Raw genomic sequence first — 24,111 nt, forward strand, 5'->3', positions numbered from 1 at the left:
GTACTTTAGACTATGAGTACAGTAGGCACACCAAGGACTAAATCACCTCGCCAGTCCACTGCCAACTAGCTGGGTGTCTTACGGTAAACTGGCTTTTCTAGACTTCAAATATCCGAGCTCCTACATGCAGGGTTTGCAGCAAATAACCATCACACAACTCTCCTTCAGCTCTGAGGTCCCATTTACAGAGAGAGGAGAATGGCAGGCTGTAACTATGGCCCTACTTTCAGAATTGAATTGAATTATTCTCCATTCTGTAAAGCTTGGTGAGCTCCATGCCTAGAATCAAGCATGCTATCAACCTCTGAAGAAGTTTTCTAGACAAATCCCCTATAATATTTCAAATAAGGTACAAAAATCCATCTTCTAAAAAAAATCAATTAAAAGCTGGATGTAGCAAATGGCAAGGTGGTTGTGGGGGTGCCATGCTGTGAGTAATTTCTGGGGTTTTGTTGCTCTTTATTCGCCTCTGGGAAGTGCTGGAAAATCTGGAGGGTCGTGTGCAAAATCTGCCCGATGTCAATTCCGCTTGCAGAGCAGTCCATCTTCTCCAGAGTGTGTGTGACCTTTGCAGGTTGTCACATCCTGGGCAAGGCACCAAGTGATCCTCCACAGGGGCTGGCATGGAGGAACAGACCCTGAGCCGCAGGGCGGTGCAAGCAGCAGTTTCCGGGCCCTGTGCCAACCTCCAGATAATTGCCAGCAGCGGGAGAGAGGTGGTTGAGGTTGGCGGAGCCTGTCTCTGACAGATAGATTGCCCCCTCCTCACTGCAGCAGCATCATGGCAGTGAGAGCGGGCGGGAGGGAGAGTCAGAATGTACTCAGGAAGGAGGGGGGAGAGGGAAGAGAGCAGCTGGGAACAGCTGAGTGTCAGAGTGAGGGACCAACAAAAACAGACAATGGACAGATAGCTAGGGAAATGGTAGAAAGACAGAGGCACTCACACAGGAACCAGCTCAAGAGAAGAGAAACACACAAAACAGGGAGATTAGCGGAGAGAGCTCAGAGATGGGCAAATGCCAAAACAAAAGGCAACACAGTCTTTGTCATAAGCAGAATCCGATGCATGAATTTGAAGGTTCAGCAAAAGGGCAAAACTTCCACTATCAACTGTAAACAGGGGCAAAGGGAGAAATCAATGAAAGCCCCAAACCCGTGGAGTGACAGCAAGGGCTGTTCATCAAGGGCTGCTCAGCCAGCCAATGCTGTTGCATGAAACCAGCAGGCCCTCAGCCCCATGAGTGATGTTTACATACAGGGCACTCCATGTTCCAGGTAGAGAACTCAGCATATGCACATATCTTCAGCTACCCACCTATAAGATCTTCGCTGCCAGTTACATTTCATCACTCTAATATTCTGAGCAAGCTAGTAAACAGGCATGGACGGCAGTCATGGCAAGGCCTCCCTCCTTTTCTTGCCTCTCTTGACAGAAAATATCAAGACAGACACGCAAACATGACATCTTTCCTGATTCTCCTTCCTTCCTTTCTTCATTCTTTCCTTCTCCCATCACTTCCTCCATTCCTCCATCCACCCACTTCTCTTATTTCCTTAGAGCCCTACTCAAAAAACATAAGGCCTGGCTGGAATACTGAGCTCCCAGGCTTGATCATCTGGGCACTGGTGGCTCAGGCAACACTTTCCTACAGGTACAGCTGCTGTGGCAAAGGACAAATGTAGGAGGGGGCTATTGACAGCACGCCCAGCTTAAAGCCAGCTAGATCAATGAAGGGACCCTCAAGGGGGAAGATGTGTAGGAGCCAAATTGCTAAATATGAGGTGGAGATTGCTGTCAAGTTGTAAATATTAGAGACTTCCACTGGGTGGGAAATACAAAGAATAATGTCTTCCTGGCTTTCCAAGTGCCTCAAACCTGCTACCAATAGTAGCTAACATTTGTTATAGAGCACTTTATGTGCTGGGAGCTAAGCGTACATACTTTTGTCAGCCACATGCCTATAAGGTCTGTAGTAATATTCCCATCCCAAAGATGAGCCTTCAACTGCATTCCCTGTGCCATTCCAGTCAGATCAAAGCTGGCTGTTTTATACCGATTTATTCAAGTCTTACCAAATGCACTGGACAGCTACAGGGTAGGAGATTTTCCTAGATCTAGTTGGAAGAAACATGCAATAATGGATGGAAGAGAAAGGGGCAGATGAGAGACAAAAAAGACAGCTAAAGAGCTTTATCCATGAAGCCTGAGGGACCACTAGGGAAAGGCTAGCACATGAGCAGCTTGAGCTTGCGCATAAAGTATGGAGACTGCTCAGAAGTTTCAACAGATAATTAAGATTCTTTTGGAATGAGGACAGAGCATGAGGCTCACTTGGGGTGAGCCTGAAGGCGTGAGTTCAAAACAAGGGACTGGAATGCAGAGAAGATGTATTCCACAAAGGACAAAGGCCAATCAATGCAGAAATAGAGCTCACGAGGTTACCTTGTCTCTTAGCATCCTGGCACACACCAGAAGGCTATCCTCTCTCTCTCCTTCTCCCTCTCTGCCTCTCCCTTTCTTCTTCTCCCTCTCCCCCATCTCCCTCTCTGCTTCTCTCCCTCTCCCTCTCCCTTTCTCTCTCTCCCCCTCCTCCTTCTCCCTCCCCACCCCCCCACACACACGTGTTTGTTTTGGGGATTTTGTTTGTTTTATGAGGTTGAAGTGGTACTAAGGATTAAACTCAGAGTCTCTCAATTTCCTGGCATGAATTCCTCCACCACCGAGCTCTATCCTTACCCTTTATTTTATTTATTTCTTACTCTGAGATAGTGCCTAAGTTGACCAGGCTTTTAGCAGCTTTACAGTTTTACAGTTTTTCTGCCTCTGTCTTCCTGGGAGCTTGGAGTAGTTACAGATGCGTGCTATCATGTCTGCCTTGAATAAGTAGAATTGTGAGAGCAAGGCTGAGAAGACAAGTAGATGGAGGCTGAAGACAAGAGGCTGGGTCAGAAAAGAAATGTGGGTTTCAGTGGGCAAAGACTAGAGGGTCTGAGTGGAAAATATGGCCCAACTCCCCGCACAGCTCTGTAAGTGAGTGAATGTCTGCATTCACTGATTCTTACACACAGCGGATATTTGTCACATCTCCATTGTGTCCCTGACCTCAGCTAGGAAGAAGCTTACATCAGTGCACAAAGCAGGCAGAGCCTCTGCTCCTGCAGGACTCTGACCCGTGTAAGGCCCATGTAGGTGGAATTTTCAGGGTTCACAACAGGCAGGAACCGACCTCTGGGTAATCTACAGTGCAGCTGTGGATGCCTGACCTTGAACTCTTAGGAGGATAATGCAAGGGTAACTGGGACTTGGGATGGGAGAAGTCACTGCCAAGAAGGGATTCTGTTAGCCAGGCCTGTCTTGATTGAAATTAGCAAAGCAAAGTGGCTTAAGCATTAAAAGGTAATTTATAGGCTCTGTAGGCAAGATCCTTAAAGCCAAGGGGTAAAAGTTGGTAACTAGAACTCGAGGTTTTGATACTATCCATCCCTCAAATCCAGTCTTCATTGAGGATTTAGTTTCAGTTCCTATGGCCTCATACCCTGACATTTGGCTTCCTCTGTCCAGTTCCGATTGAAGCTATGAAGGAACTGATTTTTAGTCACATGTTCACCTGTTGAGCCCTTGTAGCAGCCAGAGAGGTGAGTTCTATGCTAGACTAGATTACTTCATACCTGGTCCCTTCCAGTTAGTGGGAAAGAAGGGAGCTAAATAGTAGAAATCCACTAGTGAAACTGTCACTTCATCTCAGGGACTATTGTATTGAGGGCTTCTTCCAAAATACAGAATAGCTCCTCCCAGAGGGAGAAGAAGAATGTAGAGCCTTTGGAAGATACAGTGTGAAGTGTGATGGGTAGCATCAGCTATCACAAAATCAGGTGCTAATGAGTCCCAGGACTGACCAGAGCTGTGTCACCGGAACCTCTGCTTGCCCTTGCAAAACATCAAGACAGGGCTGTCACCCCCTTTGCCACCAACCGCCACCCCCCACTCCCAGCAGGCTGAGGAACTGTCAGGAGCAGTGCCTTCGGTTGGAGGCTCTTCATTAGCTGAGAAGGGCATCCCTGCAGGAAACCAGCACTGAGGAACAAGAACAATTTGAAAGGATGCAGGAGGCATTAAGCCAGAATGGTTCTCCAGGGGGTGGCAGGGCTAAGTGGAAATGCAGGCAAAAGGAACCAAAGGTGGGGGGGGCAGCCAGTGGGGCCATCATTCAGCAAAGAAAACGAATGCTTACCATCAGGGAAGAAGGCAATCTCTTCGCCAGGAAGGAGAAATCAAAGCAAAATGAAGAGAAATTTGAGCAAAAATCAATGCTTTAAAAACATATATTCACGCTTCAGAGAGAAGAGAAGTTCTGGAAACTTTGAAACAGTCACAGTTTGCTCTGATATAAGAAGTATTTCACTAGAAGAAGAATCGGGATGGGGGAGTCTAACCTTGGATGTGCCGTTGTCAGGCTGTGTGGTCTTAGACGCTGGGCTGTATTTCCCCATTTGTAAAATGACTTGAGAATCCCCACATTGAACGTAGCACAATATCGTGTAACAATCTGCTGAGATGATGGAAGGGGAGAGACTTGGAAACATTAAGCAGCAAGTATGTATTTAATTAGGGTAGGTGAATAATTAGAAAATGACAGTTAGAAATTGGGTCATTCTAACCAAGTGAAGAAGGGGGCGGGGATGGAGGCTGATTAAGGCTTAGGATTCAGGTGAGCTCGCATCCTGCTAAATGCCAAGGACCAAAGTGATGATCTCTCTGTATTTAAAAAGTATGCACAATTGAGTAGAAGCTCCTGCATCCTCAGTCCCTTACAAGACGTCAAGTGTGATGTAGAAAAGATATGGGAAAAAAAATAAAACCTGAAAGCCTCCAGTCTGTCTAGTCAAATAGAACAAAATGGTACAATTCCCTCTATGAACAAAGAAAGAAATGCAAGTTGAGGGATCGATAATACAAGCAGAGCTCAGAGTAAGACCTGAGCACAGATGGACTTACTCCTATTGCATTTCTATAGGAGGGTAAGGGAGGGGGAGAAGCGGAGGATGCTCACTGAGGTAGAGGCCAGAAAAACCATGGAGATGGCATGTATGTGTGGTGTGCTCGAAGGGATGGTCAGTGTGGATGAAATACTGTAAGCTGGAAGTAACAATGATTTTTAGAAATGTCCCAGCTGCAGAAATCTTTAATATTAAATGAAGGAATTGATTGCAAAGGAAAAGGAAACCTTTTGGGCACCTTGACATAAAAGGGCTGTCTGAGCCAACAAGTAGACAGATAGAGGGATGGACTCTTGAATAGACAGGGAAGGTGAGACTATGGCAAAATACTTAGAGAGAAGGAGCTTGAGGCATAGGAAGGAGAATCCAATCCGGTGGCTGCAGAGAAAATAAATAATAGTGGAGTTCCTATGTGAGTTTATAGACATAAAGCTAAATATTTTTCTAGCTCTAATTCTGCCATGGGTTTTTCTCTATTTGAGTAGTGGGCACATCCATAATTTTAATAGGAAACTTCACATCTTCCATTTGGTATGCCACATCTAACTGTATATAAGTCCATTAAGTTGTACAGTCTTTGGGTCAGGTTAATTTTGGTGTGTGATATTTTTATTTATTTTCAATGTTTCCTATAATAAAGTAAAAGAAGAATGGCGGGTAAGCAAGGTGGGTGGATGGGTGAAGGTGCTGGATATGCAACCCTGACAACCTAAATTCCATTCCGGAAACACATGTAAAGGTAGAAGGAAGGAGCCGACTCCACAGCTTCCTTTGACCTCCAACATGCACTGTGACATGCATGACTTCACACACATCACCTACACACAAATGATATTTTTTATTTATTTTAAGAATGAATAATGGGAAAGTGTTGGCAGGTACCTACTTGCCTACAGTTGACTCCATCACAAACAACTGTAAGTTGCAAGGCTGCTTGTACTAATTCTGTCCTGCACCTGGTCGGGGTTAGAAACAGAGAAGGCTTCTGAGAGAAAGTGTTATGGAGTCTCAAAGGTAATATTTACCTGCCATTAGAGGGATAAAGAGCATCATGGGCCCAGAGGTGTGAAAAACAGAGCCCCTAGTCTGAGGGATGTCTCTGAGCCCATAAAGACAGAGAAGGCTGGAAAGCTGGGCAGGCTCCAATTACTTAGACATATGAACTTACACAGCAGATATGTGATGCAAGAGGATGAAGAGGAAAGGAAAGACTCAATTTTCTTTCTCTTTTCTTTCTTTTTTTTTTCCAAGTTGAAAAGGTCTTTAATAGATTTTTTTCCTTTTTAAATTATTATCATTTATTACAATTTATTCAATTTGTATACTGGCTGTGGCCCCCTCCTTCATCTCTTCCTAATCCCATCCTCCCTCCCTCTTCTCCCCTATGCCTCTCTCTTAGTCCACTGATAGGAGAGGACCTTATCCCCTTCCCTCTGACCCTACCTAGCCTATCAGGTCTCATCAGGACTGGTTGCATAGTCTTACTCTGGCCTGGTAAGGCTGCCCCCCACCAGGGGGAAGTGATCAAAGACCTAGCCACTGAGTACAGAGAAAGCCCCTGCTCCCCTTATTAGGAAACCCACTTGGACACGGAGTCTATGAGCTACATCTGTGCAGGGATTCTAGGTTATCTCCATGCATTGTCCTTGGTTAGGGTATCAGTCTCTGCAGGGCTCCCAGGGTTCAGGTTTTTTTTTTTTTTTGTTTTGTTTTGTTTTTTCTCTCTTGGTCTCCTTTTGAAGCTCCTGTACCCTCCAGGTTTTTCTATCTCCCCCCTCAGGTTTTCTTATAGTTGTTTGTACAAATATAGGGGCTTGAAAACTAGAGCTGGTCCTCTAGCAAAGTTCAAAAACATTCTTTAGTTTCTTTAAGACTTCTAGTATCCTCACATCCGTCCTTTCTGTTTGTATGCATTGCTCCTTAGCATAATAAACTTTGCTGTCATATTTTTGGTGCACAAACATTCATAATGCTGAGAGGGTCACTGTAGGTCACAATGGAGCTTCGTGCCCTGAATTCAGCCATGTCTCCTGTGGCTATTTTCTGCTTCTCTCTCCTCACAGCTGAATTTTGTTAGAGTGTTTAAAACAGTGCTGCAGTTCATCAACATTTTCATGGTTTCCTCTAACCATCATTTCTACAACTTTTTTTTTCATTGAATTCAGTAAGATCTCACTCAAGGTCTTTCAATAGTTTCTACAACCGTGGCTGAAGTTTGGCTTCTAACAGACTCAAGATCAGGTTCAGTCAGGAGCATCTTCCTGGGTCTCGGTGTTTGGCTGCACTTGTCCTTGAACTACAGGTTAATCACGGATAAACTTTGTTCTTGCCTGATTCTCAATGACAAGGTTTACAAGCATCATATGACAATGCGGAATTATGATGCCAGACCACACTGCCAATTTTGGAAGAAGAGTTTAGCATGGTTTACTTTACTTTGTGTTGAAATTGGTCATCGGATGGTGAGCACCTTTGCCTTCGGGGTTGACAGGCCTGCACAAATATTTCCTGTCACAGTATGCGATTTGTGCTTTGTGTGGCATGGGGATTTCAGTTTTTTTTTTTTTCGGGAGATGTTTTGTCAGCATATTCTTTCAGATACATTTTTTTCCTGTTTTTGCTTCATGCCCTTTCGCAAGCCCTGTGTTGCTACACCTGCACAGATCTACCAAATCCACCCTATTGTGTGTGCGTGCGTGTCTGTGTGTGTGTGTGTGTGTCCATTCTTCATCCTTTTAAACTAAGAACACCCTCTGTTCTTATGCCTGTTTGGGGATTTGTTACCTAGAATGGGTCTCTAATTTGGAGATAGATGACTTTGCTTTTCCTCTACTTCTTCTCTGGACTCATGATTCTCTCTCTCTCTCTTTCTCTCTCTGCTTATTTTTTCTCTAAGTTGTTTTGAAACTTCTTCCAAGATTTCTTATTTTATTTAAACAATTTTATTTATTGAAGTTTGTTGTGTTGATATGTTTGTTTGGTCTGTGGTAATTTTCTTGGCATACATAGCATCCCTTTGCTTGACGGCGTGATTTGGTGTGTGTTCTTTGCCTGTTTTTCTCTGATCATAAATTATTCTCCTATTATAATATTCTAGGAATATTATTGTGATAGTTTTTTAATGCCAGCTAATAGTTGACTGGGACAACTCCCTTTTAACCATCTATTTTGCAGCAACTTTTTGGGGGAGGAAGGACCCATGATAGCACCCGGCATAGCCTGACTTCTTTACAACCTGTCACATGTAGGGTTGTGACTGTATCTATGTGTGCAGGTTATTTTCACCTTTATATGCCTCCCCCCAAAAAAAGAAGCAATTGATGATTGCAAGACTGATTAATATGGACATTTTCTTCTCTGACCTTCTCCAACGGGCATGCTTGGATGCTGCATCTACACAGTCTTTGTGTCTGAACTCCCTCATCCCCACCACTTAACAAGGCCCAGGACTTCTTTTGCAGACTCCCATTCACTTTAGATCAGTCGCTGCCCCAAAGACTTTGTTGTTTTGAACTCTTTCACAGACTCTGGGCTCTGCCAACTTTGTTTGAGGTCTTTGGCAGATCTTCCAGCATCTACCTGCTATCGTTGCAAATGTGTTGCTTTTGGCAGATGTTCCTCAACAAAGGTGGGTTCTGTATTTCTGTTTCCCATTTTCCTTGGTGTTTTGAAAGGAATTCAAAGGAAGTGGACAGGGCTATCTGAACACAGCTGTCTTAAAAGTAGGCATTCCTTCTACACAACTGTGCCGTCTCTAACAGTCCACCCCTGAATCTCCAGCACCTAAGGCTGTATCTGGGAAAGAGGTGATGGTCCAAGAATATTTGTTAAACAAAATGAAGATGTACAGAGGCAGGCAAACAGTTCTCAAATGTAAGAGCAGAGAAAAGACTGCATTAAAGAACTTCCTTTAAAAGAACTTTAACAAAGAATGCTCCTGGTTTCTTCTGGGGTGGGTAATGAGGCATATGTCCCAGGACTGTCTCAATGCTCAGACATTTCCAACCTATTTTACCTATCGTTATTGTCTCTTCTTGGCATTCCGCTTTCCCTTGGCTAAGTAATTGTATCAGATACCCAGGAACCTATAGGATCAGGGAAATCTATACAAGTGCTTTATGTACCAGGTTTCAAAAAACTCTAATCTAATCTCTAGCCTCAGTTTTTATGCATGTGTTTTAAATTTGTTTCTGCTTGGCTTACTTCAGAAATTGGCAAAGCCTCTTTCCTCTTTAGTGTACATTTTTAGAAAATTAAAGACAAAAACAATCTCTTTGTACCCCAATTTCAGTAAATAATGGTGATAAGCATTCACATCACCTGCAGCAATGTCCCTAAAGTCCACTGGTGGCCAGAACTGTGTCCAGATGTAGTCATTATGGAAGGATTATTTAAAAAAGAGAATACTACAAAATGTGAGAATTTATTTCATTCCTCATGAATTTTGGGGGACCCTTAGATTTAGGGGTGGGAGAGTTAAGTAGCTTCCGCTAGAAAGGATTATCTTTAGTTAATGTGGATACCAGAGTCCAGGATCCTCTCTGGTTTTCTTTTTCAATAAGTACAAGCCTTTGACTGGAGGAAGCTATGCCATCTCAATTCCCTGAGTGCAAGGAGTGTGTCTCAGAGTGCTCTCACAGCTTCCATTAAAGGGAAATAATAGATAGGTAAACGATAGATTTTTGGCTTCTGGCTTCCCTTAAGTCCTGCTCAAAATATTCAAATATCTAATCCCACACTGCATTAATCCTTTTAGAAATCACCCATGGATAATTTCCTTTCTTTTATTTTTTTCTTTGTCTTGAATCATTCGGAATCCCTCAGCTTGCTCATACTCAGACACGTCTCACTGCAGCGCTAACTCCAATCCACTATACACCCTGCCCTGTCTGCCTTCAAGGAGTCCACCCCTACCTGGGCATCCGTACTAAGATGAGCAGCATCACAGGAAAGAAAAGGCCAGGGAGATGCATGCCTTGCCTGCAGAAGCATGATGATCAGCTATCTCCACCCAGAGCTGGAGGCATCAATCTTTCTTCTCCCAGACAAATACTGATATTACCCTCATGGTTCATATCACCCAACAGCTTTCTCTTACCTATATGACAATCTGTGCCTACCCTCACCCTACCTCTACCCTATGAAGTTAACTGGATGTTTCCCAGTCACCCTGGTTTTTAACGACAAGTTATATGACATATTGAAAAAAATTTTAATGTGTAACAAACAAGAATAGCTCTAAATTAAAAGCAATGTCCTTATTTTCTTCCCTCCTTTGTTGAACAATACTGGCTTACCATGAAAATGAGGCACACAAAGACCCAAGTCCAAGTCCCGATACAGCCTGCGGCAGGGAACAGGGAGGGGGGAGGTAGTGAGTTCAGTGCAGCTACTAACATGGTTCCCAAGATTTAGGAGGCAGAGGCAGGCCTCCAAGCTCAGAAGCAATGTTTTCAGAATAATGCAATCCTGGGCCAGGGAGGATGACACTTAGAAACTCTGTACATTCTGGATGGCTCTCTCACCTCCTTTTCTATGGGTATAAAGTGCCAGCAACCTCCTCCCTCTCTTATTTCATTTACGGCAAGGACTTTGGGTCTTGCATCTGGTTATAATGGTGATCTATGTATGCCATCTACAGTGGACATGGCTAATGATCCTATTTTATTTCTTAATTAAGAATTTGAAAGTATCACAAATTACTGCAATTAACATACATTTTCTTCCTCATTTATTTACTTATTTAGATCCTAAAATTGTACCCTGGGCTTCAACCAACCACAGGATTTGGAATCTATTAAAATATATAGCATTCATTAAAATATGCATTTGTCCCCAACAATGCATCATTGCAGTTCAGAAATGGTGATGTTATCTATGTAAAGGAAATTCTTCCAAAAGGACTGCCATTGAATTCACCCCATCCAGCTTGGTACCATAAAATTTGAATGTATTGGCAACCTCTTAGACTGAGGTAGGCTGAATATTTTCAAAGTAGCCTGATGCAGTATTTGCTTCATGTGAAGTGCTGCTGCTCAAAGCTCTTGGAAGCTGTGAGCATCACCACACTGCCAGGACATCAGTGTTCACTAAAGATAAGATGGGTGATTTTAGAGTGGTTGGATTCATCAGGCTGGTTTCAAAACAATGCTATTTTGAATACTGCTTAGCATCAAAATAAGTAGTAATTTTCAAGAATCAAACTTAAGTTTTTCATCCTTGAGGTTTTCTTTTTATTTATTTAGGTTTCTAACTGATTTATATGGAGACAGTTTTAAAGGAGGTGGTTGGAAATAACCCAAAAATATATTTTGAACTATGTTACAATGCTATTCATTGCAGCCTTCTTTGTAATTGGAAAAAATTAAAAAAGCCAAACTGTACAACAATAAAACACTGGGAGAGTTATAACACAGCTGAAATATTATACATCTACTAAACACTGTGTGCCTTATACTAAGTGTGGCTGCATTACACTAAAAAGCATTAGCTTAAAACAACAAAATACTAGTTCACAGCTTAGCAGCTCCGAGGTATGGACATAGCTTCCCCAGGTGTTCTGACATAGGCCTCTCACAAAATTGCAGTGCAGGTGTTTTCTGGAACCATAGTTGTCTCACTGCCAAACTAGGAGAGGATGCACTTTGAAGCCTACTAGAGTGGTTGCTGGCAGGATTCATTTATTCATGGACTGTGGAGCAGGGGTCTCCCTCAGTTACTTGCTGTGTGAGCATTTCTGTAGTGCAGTTCATAAAATGGCTTCATTACCACAAGCAAGCCAGACAGCAAGAGAGGGTGAGCCACACAAAAGACAGAATCGCTTATGTGCTTCATCTTAATCGTAGCACTTTTGTTCCACCCTGCTGCTCCGAATTCAGCAAGGCTCATCTCGAAGTGTGGACAGTAACCACTGAAAGCCATACAAGAGGATGTCTGCCAGTTGAAGTCTGTTTATTGTCCAAAGTTACTTACAATATCACATTCATTTGGAAAAATAACACTATAAAGCCATGTGTACAGTATGACCCCATTTTCAAACTAAAGACAGTATACCCATGTATACATAAACACATTAAAAAAACTAAATGTTCCATGAGTTAATAGTATCATATATATATATATGTCCTGTTTATAAATCTTAATTTTTTCTAAATAAAATTATTTGTTCATAATTTTCAAAGGTATCATTTAATTTTAAAACAGCAGTTGAGATGTCCTACTGTTTCTAACCTCTTATATATTTTCAGGGCTGTTTCTTACCACTTGGAGTCATCTAAAAAGAAGTTCACAAGACCAGCAAGACAAGGAAACTGTGAGTATGTGCTAGAGTTTGTTGCTGAGGTTATAGCATCTAAAGCAGCAGTTGTAACTAGTAATAGTACCATTGAAAGTCAAAACTATTTTTCCCTCTCTGAGATCACTAGGGCTACTTGGGAACTGAAACTGACCTGAAAGAGGTGGCTCAGAGGTTCCCCCTGAGCCAATGTCATCTTTTCCATTCAATTTTTGTTTCTTACAGATCATATCACCATCTCCTCTGCAAAATCCTAAAGGGAGAGTTTCTATTTCTATGTCATAAGTAAATGAATGGATACGACAGTGCAAAGCAAATTGCAAATTTGGAAAAGGGGAGGGATGAGTGTGACAGAGCCACTAATAATCTTCCTACTTTGTGTCTCATGTATGAAGGCAGCCTGAGTTGAGAGACATCTAGCTCAGGTTTAGAAAAGCATCTCCACCACAGTAAATGTTGTCTTAAGATCACTGATGAAAATTACTGTATTGCCAAGAACAAATGTATTGGCTGATTGACAAGCACACAAGCCATTCTACACTAGCACAGAGCAAAAAAAGTCACCTCTAAAGGGCAAGCAAGCAGGTACTGATTAGAAAGGAAGCCAGTGGTCACCAAGGTATCAGAATATTAGGCCTAGATATCAAATACTAGTGGATCTCTTTCCAAAGGGAGCCATAGGACAATAGATGTTATAACAGACAACAATCAAGATACTAAAATGTCATGCTGTAAGCAAGGAAGCTACTCTAAGAAATTAGATTGCAACAATAGTTTTAAATAACCTGTATACACAAGGTCAGAGATATATTTCTCTGTCATTGTTTTTGGTGCTGGGGAATCTCTTTCAAACTTGTCACTGGCAATCTTTAAGGGATGCGTACAGTTTGAATGCACATGAATGACTTCATTATACCTTTGTGTTTTGATTTGGCAAAGAGTCTATTATATTCTCATATGCATTAGAAGCCTCAAGTCTGAAGTGAGATAATTTGAAATGTTGTAAATGGATGTAGGAGCAGTTTTGTTAGAATGTCATTAGAGTGGGTCATTAGATTTTGTGATATTTGGGAGTCTGCAATAAAAGAAAATCTTGTTATTTAAACTTTTAGTGAATCTACAGAAGAATGGATTAAAATTTACCTATTTTTAATATTTTTAAGAAGACAGAAAGAAAGAAATTAAGGAGGAAAGGAAGGTGAAGAAAAGGGTTTCAGAAGCATACCATGGCAGATCAGCACAGAGGATAATCACTACTATCACTTTGCTATTGCCATTATTATCTCAGGGAAAACTAATGGAAACTATAGTGATTCCCTTTATGAGGAGGCTAAAAGAGCAAAATGAAGTTCTGTGTCAGTCTCTTATAAGGCCCTGCTTTTCCTGACAAAATTCAGGCTAGGAACAGTCTTTATGATATTATAAATGGTGGCTGAGAGCTGGCAAGATGGGTTTGTGGGTAAAATCTCTTGCTGCAAAACCCTACTGACCTAAGTCTGATACTCCCAAATCTGCAGTGGAAAAAAAAAAAAAAAACTGACTCCTAAATGTTTTCCTCTGACCTCCACACATGTACCATGGCATGTCCTTACACACACACATACACAATCATCATCATCATCATCTTAAGTAATGGTTGATTTCATTTTCTCTACAGTCAGGACATGGTATTTTCAATAACTCCCCTAGTCTTTGTATCTATAGCTTTTGATGAATTAGTTTCAGCAGTAATTGTAAGTCCATTAATGAAAAATAAAAATGCAAAATCCATCAGTCACTATGCTTGGAATCAATGTCAACATATAAGGAACATGTGATCCAAATGTTTTTTTTAAGTTAAATTTTTTTCTTTATTAATTACACTTTACTCACTTTGTATTCCCCCCCCCGTGGTTCCCTCCCTCCTCCCACCCCAATCCCTCCCTTCCTCCACCCTCTGCATGCATGCCCCTCCCCAAGTCCACTGATAGGGGAGGACTTCTTTTCCTTCCTTCTGATCCTAGTCAATTAGGTCTCATCAGGAGTGGTTGCCTTGTCCTCTTCGGTGGCCTGGTAATGCTGCTTCTACCTCAGGGGGAGGTAATTAAAGAGCAGGCCAATCAGTTCATGTCAGAGACAGTCCCTGTTCCTATCACAATGGAACCCACTTGGATACTGAACTGTCATGGGCTACATCTGTGCAGGGGTCTTAGGTTATCTCCATGCATAGTCCTTGGTTGGAATAGCAGTCTCAGGAAAGACCCCTGTGCTCAGATTTTTTGGTTCTGTTGCTCTCCTTATGGAGTTTCTGTCCTCTCCAGATTTTACTGTTTCCCACTTCTTTCCTTCTTTCCTAAGATTCCCTGCACTCTGCCCAAAGGTTGCCCATAAGTCTCAGCATCTACATTGATAGTCTGCAGGGCAGAGCTTTTCAGAGGTCCTCTGTGTCAGGCTCCTGACTTGTTCCCTCTTTTCTCCTTCTTCTGATGTCCATCCTCTTTGCCTTTCTGGATAGAAATTGAGCATTTTAGCAAGAGTCCTCCCTCTTGATTAGTTTCTTTAGGTGTACAGATTTTAGTAGGTTTATCCTATATTATATGTCTATATGAGTGAGTATATACCGTGTGCATCTTTCTGCTTCTGGGATAGCTCACTCAGGTTGATCTTTTCCAGATCCCACCATTTACCTGCAAATTTCATGATTTCCTTGTTTTTTATTGCTGAGTAATATTCCATTGTGTAGATATACCACAATTTGTGCATCCATTCCTCCACTGAGGGGCATCTGGGCATTTCCAGCTTCTGGCTATTACAAATAAGGCTGCTACAAACATGGTAGAGCAAATGTCCTTGTTGTGTAATTGAGCCTCTTTTTGTATAAATGAGAAAATGAAGGTGCAGGCAGGTGAGGGACATGTCTAAGTACATAAAAGAAAGAGCTAGTGTTAAGGTGATCCTCGAAGGACTACACTAGTTTTCTGTAATTGATGTAACCAGATAACACCAGCTTAAAGACTTAAAGCAACCTTGTAGTGCTGTAGTTCAGAGGTCTGATACAGATCTCACTGGTTAAAAAGCAAGATACATGCAGGACAGGGTTCCATTTTAGAAAGTCTGAGAACAATCCATTTACTTTTCCTTTTCAGCTCTTAGGGACTGCCTATGTTCCTTGGCTTGTGACCTCTTCCTCCATCTCTTAATTTGATAATGTTGCATTCTTCTTGACCATTCTCTAATCATATCTCCAACTGCAACTGGAAGCCATTTTCTGCTTTTAAGGCCTCACATGTCTTGACTTAATCTAAGGTTTTAATCCTTTTGACATCTAAGACACGACATGCACAGGTTGATGGTGCTGCAAGTGTGCACATCTTTGATTGGGTGCAGACACAATTTTGTCTGTCACAGGAAGATGACAGAAAAGCATGGTAAGCCAAAAGTGCATTGGCTAAGAAAGAAATATTTGTAGACACCAGTTGTAGGCTGGGGTCGTCTGGTGTCAGTCTCTGAGATGGAAGCATCTAGGTTAAAGATGTGCCCTCATGCCTGGGTTTTGCAGGGGAGTGGGAAGATGAGGAGTCAGAAATGCTCAGAAGGAGGAGGGGGCTTCAGGTGTGTCACAAAGCTGCCACCCCTCCCATAGAGTTCTCTGAGGTAGAATTGTCAAGAGTGGCTGGGTCTTTAAGTTCTTCTTGCTCTGATTGCTCTGACCACATCAAGCAGTCACAAGATGTGGTCTGTCTTGCTGAGGAAGGGTGTACCAATCGGTTATCTTCTGAGAGCAACTTTGAACTGCGAGGGCAATGTGTCCTTTATTCAAGCAGAAGGATCCAAGTAAGCTGCACCCACAAAAGCCATTCCTAAGCTTCAAGTTTTTGTAAAAAAAACTTTTTTTTGTAAAAAAAAGAAGGGGAAAAAAAGAGTTGGCAGTGGTCTATTTGGAATAAAACAGTTGGGAGAAAGCACAGAGTGGTACTAAAAGTAAAGCTTGGAAATCAGTAGGAAAAGAACCCTGTATCTCATCAAGGTTTTTAGCTTAGACAAGATAGGGTATGGAAGAAGATTGAAATTTTACTAATATTGTCTGAGAAGTCAAGCAAGAGTGGGCAAGGACAGCGCAGGGATAGAAGAAAATCAATAGTGTTGGCTCCGTTATTAAAACCACAGATGATGAATTATTGGACTAAGATCCAAAGCTAAGACAGAAATCCAGGGCTCTGTCTAAACTACAACAGAGAAGTGGCTATTGGCACAGGCAGGGTAGGCAGTTGTGATGGGAACTTAAGGATCCAACAACTTCTCAATTGAGTTGAAAGGAGGGTCAGCCAGGGAAGTGGGTGGAGAGCTGATGAGAAATCCTGTTTCAATAGAACCAAAGGCAACAACTTAATTACCAAGGAAAGGACATTTTGTATTATTAATAAATTAAGGAGAAGGCTATGGTGTTGTATCATCTGGTCCATGAACGTCATTTGGCCCAAGTCCAAGGCTGATCCTGGCACAGGATTGAGAGATGCAAGGGTCAGAAAGATGGAGGGAAGAGCCATATGCTCACTCCAGGGGAGGCACTCTCACATTATCTCCGGGCTCACCTCAGTGCTCATTTTAACTTAATTGAGTCTGCACTCAGCAATGAGGGACAAAGACTGATTTGTTTCCACCCTTGCACCCACAGGGTTCCCACTCCCTCAGGTCAGTGCCAAGCCCGGCATCTGCATACAGGTGGTTCTGCTTATTTGTCCAGAGAAACCACCTGGACCAGTCTCCCGCCTCCACTCTTCCACCCTTCCAGACCACAAAGTCAGGAAATATTTACCAAAGAGACTTCCAGATGCCAGAGAGATGGCTCGCTGGATAAAAGCACCTGCCACTCAAGCCTGGTGACCTAAGTTCAGAACCCACGTAAAACCAGATGCATATCTGTAATCCCAGTGGACAGGAGAAGCACATGGAAGCTCACAGAGCAGATAGCCTGCAGTATACTGCGGTGCAGGGAAACAAGAGACACCTTGTCTAAGAAGAAAGTAGAAAGAGAGACCCAATTTCTGAAAGTTGTTCCCTAACTTCTTCATGTGCCATGGCTCATACATTCCCACAATCACATATACATCATACATATACACACAAACCACACACACACACACCATATATACATTAAAAAAGAAAAGGAGAAAGAATGAATGAACTTCCAGCCAGGTGCTGCCTGCAATCCCAACACTCAGGACCCAAGGGCAGGAGTGCTGTTAGTTCAAGGTCAGCCTGATCTACACAGTGAAATCCTATCTCAATAATAACTATGTATTATTGTTGTTATTATTATTATTATTCTCAGCATCAGCATTATATTCATTTAAAGTAGAATTCCTATGTCTTTTAAAATAATGTGCAGACATTACACTGGGCCAACTACGCTTGCTTACAGAACAAGTTAAATTCTCCTGCATGCCTTGATTTGAGTGACACAGGTAAAGCGGGGCACTTCACACGGGCGGATGTCAGTAAAACCACCCATGGCACCTGTGTTTCTTACAGGACCTCACATTTTACCAAGCACCTTCACTTACACTTTCATTTGAATTTCATGGTGCTGATTATTTGGACTGAGTATCATGGCCTTTGTTCAGGTAAAGAAATTAAGACTCCCAGAGTATGAGTCACTGATGCCACAAGCTGAGAACCTAACCTGGCACCCAGGTGCTCTGCGTGTAAGCTGCCTGTAGCCAGTTAATAAGATTAAGCCCTCAGAGAAAAGAGTTTTCATAGCAGCCTTGGAAATTTGGGAGAATGGAGCATTAGGAAGAGTAGAGAAAATTGAGGAGGAGATGGTCTGAACTGTACATTTGTCACAGATCATGCTGAGATTGTGGTGTTTACTTTTTCGTTGGTTGGTTGGTTTGGTTTGGTTTGGTGTTTTGTTTTTGTTTTCTTTGTTTTTTTTATTTGTAGTTTTGTTTAGGGGGCTCACAAAAGCATTCTCACACTTTTATCTCACTTGATCAGCCCAGCAACCATGCCAGGCAGGCATAGAATAGTTATGAATATAAAACCCACAGGATTCATTTAATTTACCAAAGACCAGCCAGACATTTGATAGCACAGCCAGGGCTAGCACCTATGCTTCATGGGAATGCTTCTGGGGTGGAGGGGGCAGCAGAGACTTCTGGAGAATGGCAGGAAGACACAGTTTATTAAAAGAGTCAGCAACACACACCTGAAAGTTAAAAGGGTCAATAACAGTCAACATTTTTGATATACAAAGAAGAGGGGCTCAGGTCACAGGCATCAAATAGATGGCATAAGAGTATGATAGAGGGGGCAGATACAGAAACCAGTGGGTAGACTACAGGTCCAGGAAGAAAATGATGCATCATGTTTGGAAATTTGGCACACAATGTTGATTACAAATAAGCAGGAAAGGTGTGAGGTATTTGATCCACAGTGTCTGAAAACAGCATCTTTTAATATTGGAAAGTTAACATTAAAACACTCAAATATTTAAAGCATAAAAATGATAAATACTGTAAACAAATTTCAGGAAGATAAAAAGATAGGAGCTTTTTTTTAAGTTTTAAAATATTATAATAAAATTCAGGAAAGTATTTTTATGCCAGGTCATCAGGGAAGAATTTCTTAATATTTGAAACAAGCACAAAAGAAAAGATTGGATGATGCCAAAGCTTAAACTGCAGAGCCAGAGGCGGCATGAGCAACACTAAAGGAACAGGCAATGGACTTGGAGGCGCTGCATGAAAAAAAAAAAAATGCCTGCTTTGTTATCTCTCATGAAAATGCCAATTAAAGCAAAGTGGTGCATTTAACACATACCTCGTTATCAAAAATTCAAAGGTTTGACAATTCCAAGAAGGTATCATAACCCTTAAGAAACCTCAAATTGTTTTTACTATCTCCTAGAAGTGAAGAGATGCATGCCCTAGCATGACTAAGTTTATGCCACAATATCTACCCTAGATATTGTTGATATGTAAAATTATATTTATTGAGACATCTTTGTAATAATCAGAATATGAAGCAACCTAAATGTTCATTAACAGGACAATGGAGAAACAGAGCATAACACAGGCATGGACATTAGTGGGTTGCATCTGTGGAAAAGGGGTCTTTTAAAAACCTCCCCTATCAGTGGACTTGAGGAGGGGCATGCATGAGGAAGGGGGAGGAAGAGTGGGATCTGGAGGGGAGGAGGGAGGGGCTTATGGGGGAATACAAAATGAATAAAGTGTAATTAATAGTAAAAAAATTAAAAAAAAAACAGCAACAAATCAAGTAATTCAGTTAAAAAATGGGGTACAGAACTAAACAGAAAATTCTCAATAGAGGAACATTGAATGGCAGAGAAACACTTAAACAAGTGCTCAACATCCTTAGCTATCAGGGAAATACAAATCAAAACAACCCTGAGATTTCACCTTACACCCATCAGAATGGCTAAGTCAAAAACTCAAGTGACAACACATGCTGGAGAGGATGTAGAGAAAGGAAAACCCTCCTCCATGCTGGTGGGAATGTAAACTTGTACAACTACTTTGGAAATTAATCTGGCACTTCCTCAGACCATTAAGAATAGTGCTACCTCAAGATCCAGCTATACCACTCCTAGGCATATATCCAAAAGATGCTCAAGTATACATCAAGGACATTTGCTCAACCATATTTGTATCAGCTTTATTTGTAATAGCCAGAGGTTGGAAAGAACCCAGATGTCCCTCAGTTGGGGAATGGATACAGAAATTGTGGTACATTTACACAATGGAATACTACTCAGCAATTAAAAATAAGTAAATCATGAAATTTGAATGCAAATGGTGAGAACTAAAAAGATCATCCTGAGTGAGGTATCCCAGAAGCAGAAAGACACATATGGTATATATTCACTTATAAGTGGATATTAGACATATAATATAGGATAAACATACTAAAATCTGTACACCTAAAGAAGCTAATCAAGAAGGAGGACCCTGAAAGGCAAACAGGATGGACATCAGAAGAGGGAGAAAACAGGGAACAGGACAGGAGCCTACCACAAAGGGACTCTGAAAGACTCTACGCTACAGGGCATCAAAGCAGATGCTGAGACTCATAGCCAAACTTTGGGCAGAATGCAGGAAATCTTATGAAAGAAGGGGGAGATAGAAAAACTTGGAGGGGACAGGAGCTGCACAAGGAAAGAAAAATAATCTGAGCACAGGGATCTTTTTTGAGACTGATACTACAACCAAAGACCTTTCATGGAGATAAGCTAGAACCCCTGCACACATGTATCCCATGGCAGCTCAGTATCCAAGTGGGTTCCCTAGTAAGGGGAACAGGAACTGCCTCTTGACATAAATTCAGTTGCCTGCTCTTTGATCACTTCCCCCTGAGGGGCCTGCCGCCTTACCAGGCCACAAAGGAAGACAATGCAGCCACTCCTGATCAGACCTGATAGGCTAGGGTCAGAGGGAAGGACCTCCCCTGTCAATGGACTGGGGAGAAGCATGGGTGAAAAAGAGGGAGAAAAGGTGGGATTAGGAGGGGACAGAGGAGGGGGCTACAGGTGAGATACAAAGTGAATAAACTGTAATTAATAAAAAAAATCTAAAAAATGAAAAAAAAAATTAACTGAGTTAAAAAAAAAATCAAACCACATAAAGATGAAGAAGAGCAGGCCATTGGCAGAGGATTTGCCTAACAATGCATAAAGTCCTAGATTTCACCTTCATCACTGAAAAACATAGATAAATAAATAGAAATAGATGATAGATAGGTAAATAGGTAGATAGATAGAGATAATTAATAGATGATAGTTAGATGGTAGATAACAAATTATCTTAACATAACATTTACACTCGTGTAAAACACAAAACAATGTCACTGAATATATTTTAGAAATACATAGTGAAAGCATAAAAACTCAGAAACAAGCTCAGGAGAATGTTTTCAGAAACAAGGTAAAACAGACTCATGGAAAATAGGCAAAGAATTCAATTATATGGGTAGAGTTTTGTTTAATTAAAAATAAAACAATTTCAGCACAACACACTTAATATAGTGAATGATTCAGGAAATGGTAAAGGAAAGAAAAAGTTAGTGACCACCAGCCTCTTTCCCCTAGGACAAATGAAGAGGCAACAAGAAGCAAGAACCTGCCAGGTAGCAGGCCAGACAGTTTGGGAAACTATGGCTTTTGATTTACAGAGATTTGAATGCAAAACGCATTCAGTGGAAAACACACGTTGAGTTTTGCTCGTTTCCTGGACTGGTGATATGCTGAGGGGTGCTCTCCTAGGAACATGCTGTTGACACAACTGTAGCCATTAGAAACAGCCATGCTGCACTGCATTACTGCGCTACAATGTTTAGTAAGTTAGATGTGTTAACAATAGCTTCCATCCTACAGTACTTTCAGCTTATCACAACACAACCCCATCACTCATGAAGGAGCATTTATGCTACAAAAAGCGATTTCAACTAAAGTCAAGGATCAGTCTCCCTGGAGATACAGTCTGTTGGAAGAGAGACCAGTGAGAGTCTATATGAGTTTTAATTCCATCTAGAGCAGTGTGTTATGATTTGTCCTGGCTCCACTCCCCAGTGTGTGGACAGGAGATGGTATCAGCAGCGCTGCTACCTCACACAGCTAGTGTTAGTACCAAATGAGATGATAAATGTGGAAGGAGTTTGCAGCTCAGCAAGACTAGAGGAACTGCCATTTCTCATCCTCTTCTTTGTCCCTTTCCAAGTGTATTAACTGAGCACCAAGCATCCAACAGAGTAAGGCTGTGCTCACAAGAGTCCCACCGTGCCCAATGATGGAGCTTTCCTACCAAACAGCTCTAAAATCAAATTAGACTCCAGTGAGTTAATCATGGATAATGTAATTATAAGAAGCAGCAAATAAATTGGTAGTACTTGGCTACTATTTTTTTAAGAGGAGGCAGAGAGAGAAAGAATACAGTAGGTGAGAAAGATTATTCTCTGGGGAAATAATCGCCACCACCCCAGCCTCTTGGTCTATATTCAGACTCACCCCCAGGAGTACTAGTGTGCCTCTGATGTGCTGGGTAGCTATCAAATGCTTTATCACCTGAAGTCCCAGCTTTGCCCTGATACAGGAGTGTCTGCGGTCTCCAACGAATGCATCCATTTTACTAGCTTCCTGAAACAGAGCATGGATACTAAAACCATTTGCTTCTCTTCACATTTCATTCACATGGCTGTGCTATATGTGTGCACATGTGTATGCACACACACATGTGGAGGATAGACGTCATTCCTTGGATGCCATCCACCTTGCTTCCTAAGGCAAGGTCTCCCACAGATCTGGGGTTTACTGAATCAGCTAGCTTGTCTGGCCAGTGAACCCCAGTGAGCCTCAGCACTACGATTCTTGCACACATCCCCAAGCCCAGCTCTTCAGGAGGGTGGTTGACACCCATCTGTGTGCTCATGCTTGGAAGGGATACTTTTTGCTAAGTAAGTGATTTCTCCATCCCCACTGAGCATCCTCTGTCCCCAGACACTTCTATGCCCAGCTGACTAGTGGGAGTACAGGAGAGAACCAGAGGAGAGAGACTAGCAAGATTAAGGTGGATGCACCCAGCTTCTCTGCCAGGTTCTTCCTTGTTGCTGTGAGAAGGAAGGAATTAGCTGCTTTATGATAGGTCGATGAGGGGAGGGGAGGAGTGTAAAAGTAAGGTGAGAATTTTTGGACTCCTGACACAAAGGAAGAACAGTAAAAAAAAAAAAAAAAAAAAAAAAACATGGGAGAGAAGCTAGCATTTATTTAAACAAGAAAGTTACCTATACTTTTTCAGTCAACACACCTAATAACACTCTCTATAGGAGTTTGTGACTTCATTTGCCTGAGAGTTAGAGAAGATAAAATTTTTCCAAGATCACAAAGAGAGTAAAGAACAAAGAGGACTTCAAGTTCAAGTGACTATTCAAGACACATTCTGGTACTATGGCTCATCGGAGGTGTCAGAGGCCTCTCCAGGTGTTAGATCCAGCAAAAGACAAAGTGGTTTTGCCCTTGTCCTGTCCATAAACATTTCCCTAAGTGTCTGTTTATTATTATGGTACTATGGTTAAACAAGATGACCCAAACTAAGACATATGCCTCACATTTACCAACTTTCTGAACTAACTATATCCTTAAAACATACCCATAAAACAAATACCATATAACATGATCTCTCCAGAAAATATGCTCGTTGCTGTGTAGCTGGAATCCTTTCAGTGAAAGCGTCTAAGTTGTACCGAAGGTGGAGAGACTGGCACTGTCTCTACACACAAGGCTGCAGGCGAAGCCTCTGGAAAAAGACACAGAAGAAAAGGTTTCTGGGGCCCTGGAACACAGGCTAAGTAGAGGAGGATCTGGGACATAGCTGAGAGCTATTCAGAGCTATGAAATATCTCCCTAGGATGGAGTAATCCTAGAGTCTCTAGTGCAACTGTATCTCCCTAGATGTGTGAAGTGGTCCCTTCCCTTGGGAAAGGAAAAGCAAGTCTTGCAAGAGAGAAAAAAAAAAAAGTCTTTCTTGCTTAAAGCATGATCATGTTGAGGAATGTTCCATACCTAGTGACTTCCCAGACTCCCCAGCCTCATCCTGTTTAAGCCTGTTCTTCAGTCTCCACTTTCTGCTTTTTCTCTGTGTTCTACCACCCTACCGTTCCCTTCGTGTGCTCCCTCAAGGCCACTCGGTGGCCTCTAGGAGTGCTACAAGTTAAACACATACAACAAGCAATGTTAAGCTAAGATGTATATATAAAAGAGAAATATGGGATTTATCTGTCAGGGCCTATTACTTTACTAAGCATGATTTTTCTAGTTCTTTCCG

At 41.9% G+C, this 24,111-nt stretch overlaps 1 protein-coding gene across 2 annotated transcripts in view; it reads left to right on the plus strand.

Moving 5' to 3' along the window:
- Slc14a2 (solute carrier family 14 member 2) overlaps nucleotides 1–24,111 on the plus strand; it is a 428,217-nt gene that overhangs the window by 235,429 nt on the left and 168,677 nt on the right. For both annotated transcript variants that reach the window (XM_060377007.1, XM_060377006.1), the window contains exon 3: nucleotides 12,246–12,310. The gene's annotated coding sequence lies outside the window, so the exon portion shown is untranslated. The remainder of the gene's footprint in view (nucleotides 1–12,245; nucleotides 12,311–24,111) is intronic.

Source organism: Meriones unguiculatus, chromosome 2 (assembly GCF_030254825.1).
Source record: "Meriones unguiculatus strain TT.TT164.6M chromosome 2, Bangor_MerUng_6.1, whole genome shotgun sequence".
In the NCBI taxonomy this organism is placed as follows: Eukaryota; Metazoa; Chordata; class Mammalia; order Rodentia; family Muridae; genus Meriones; species Meriones unguiculatus.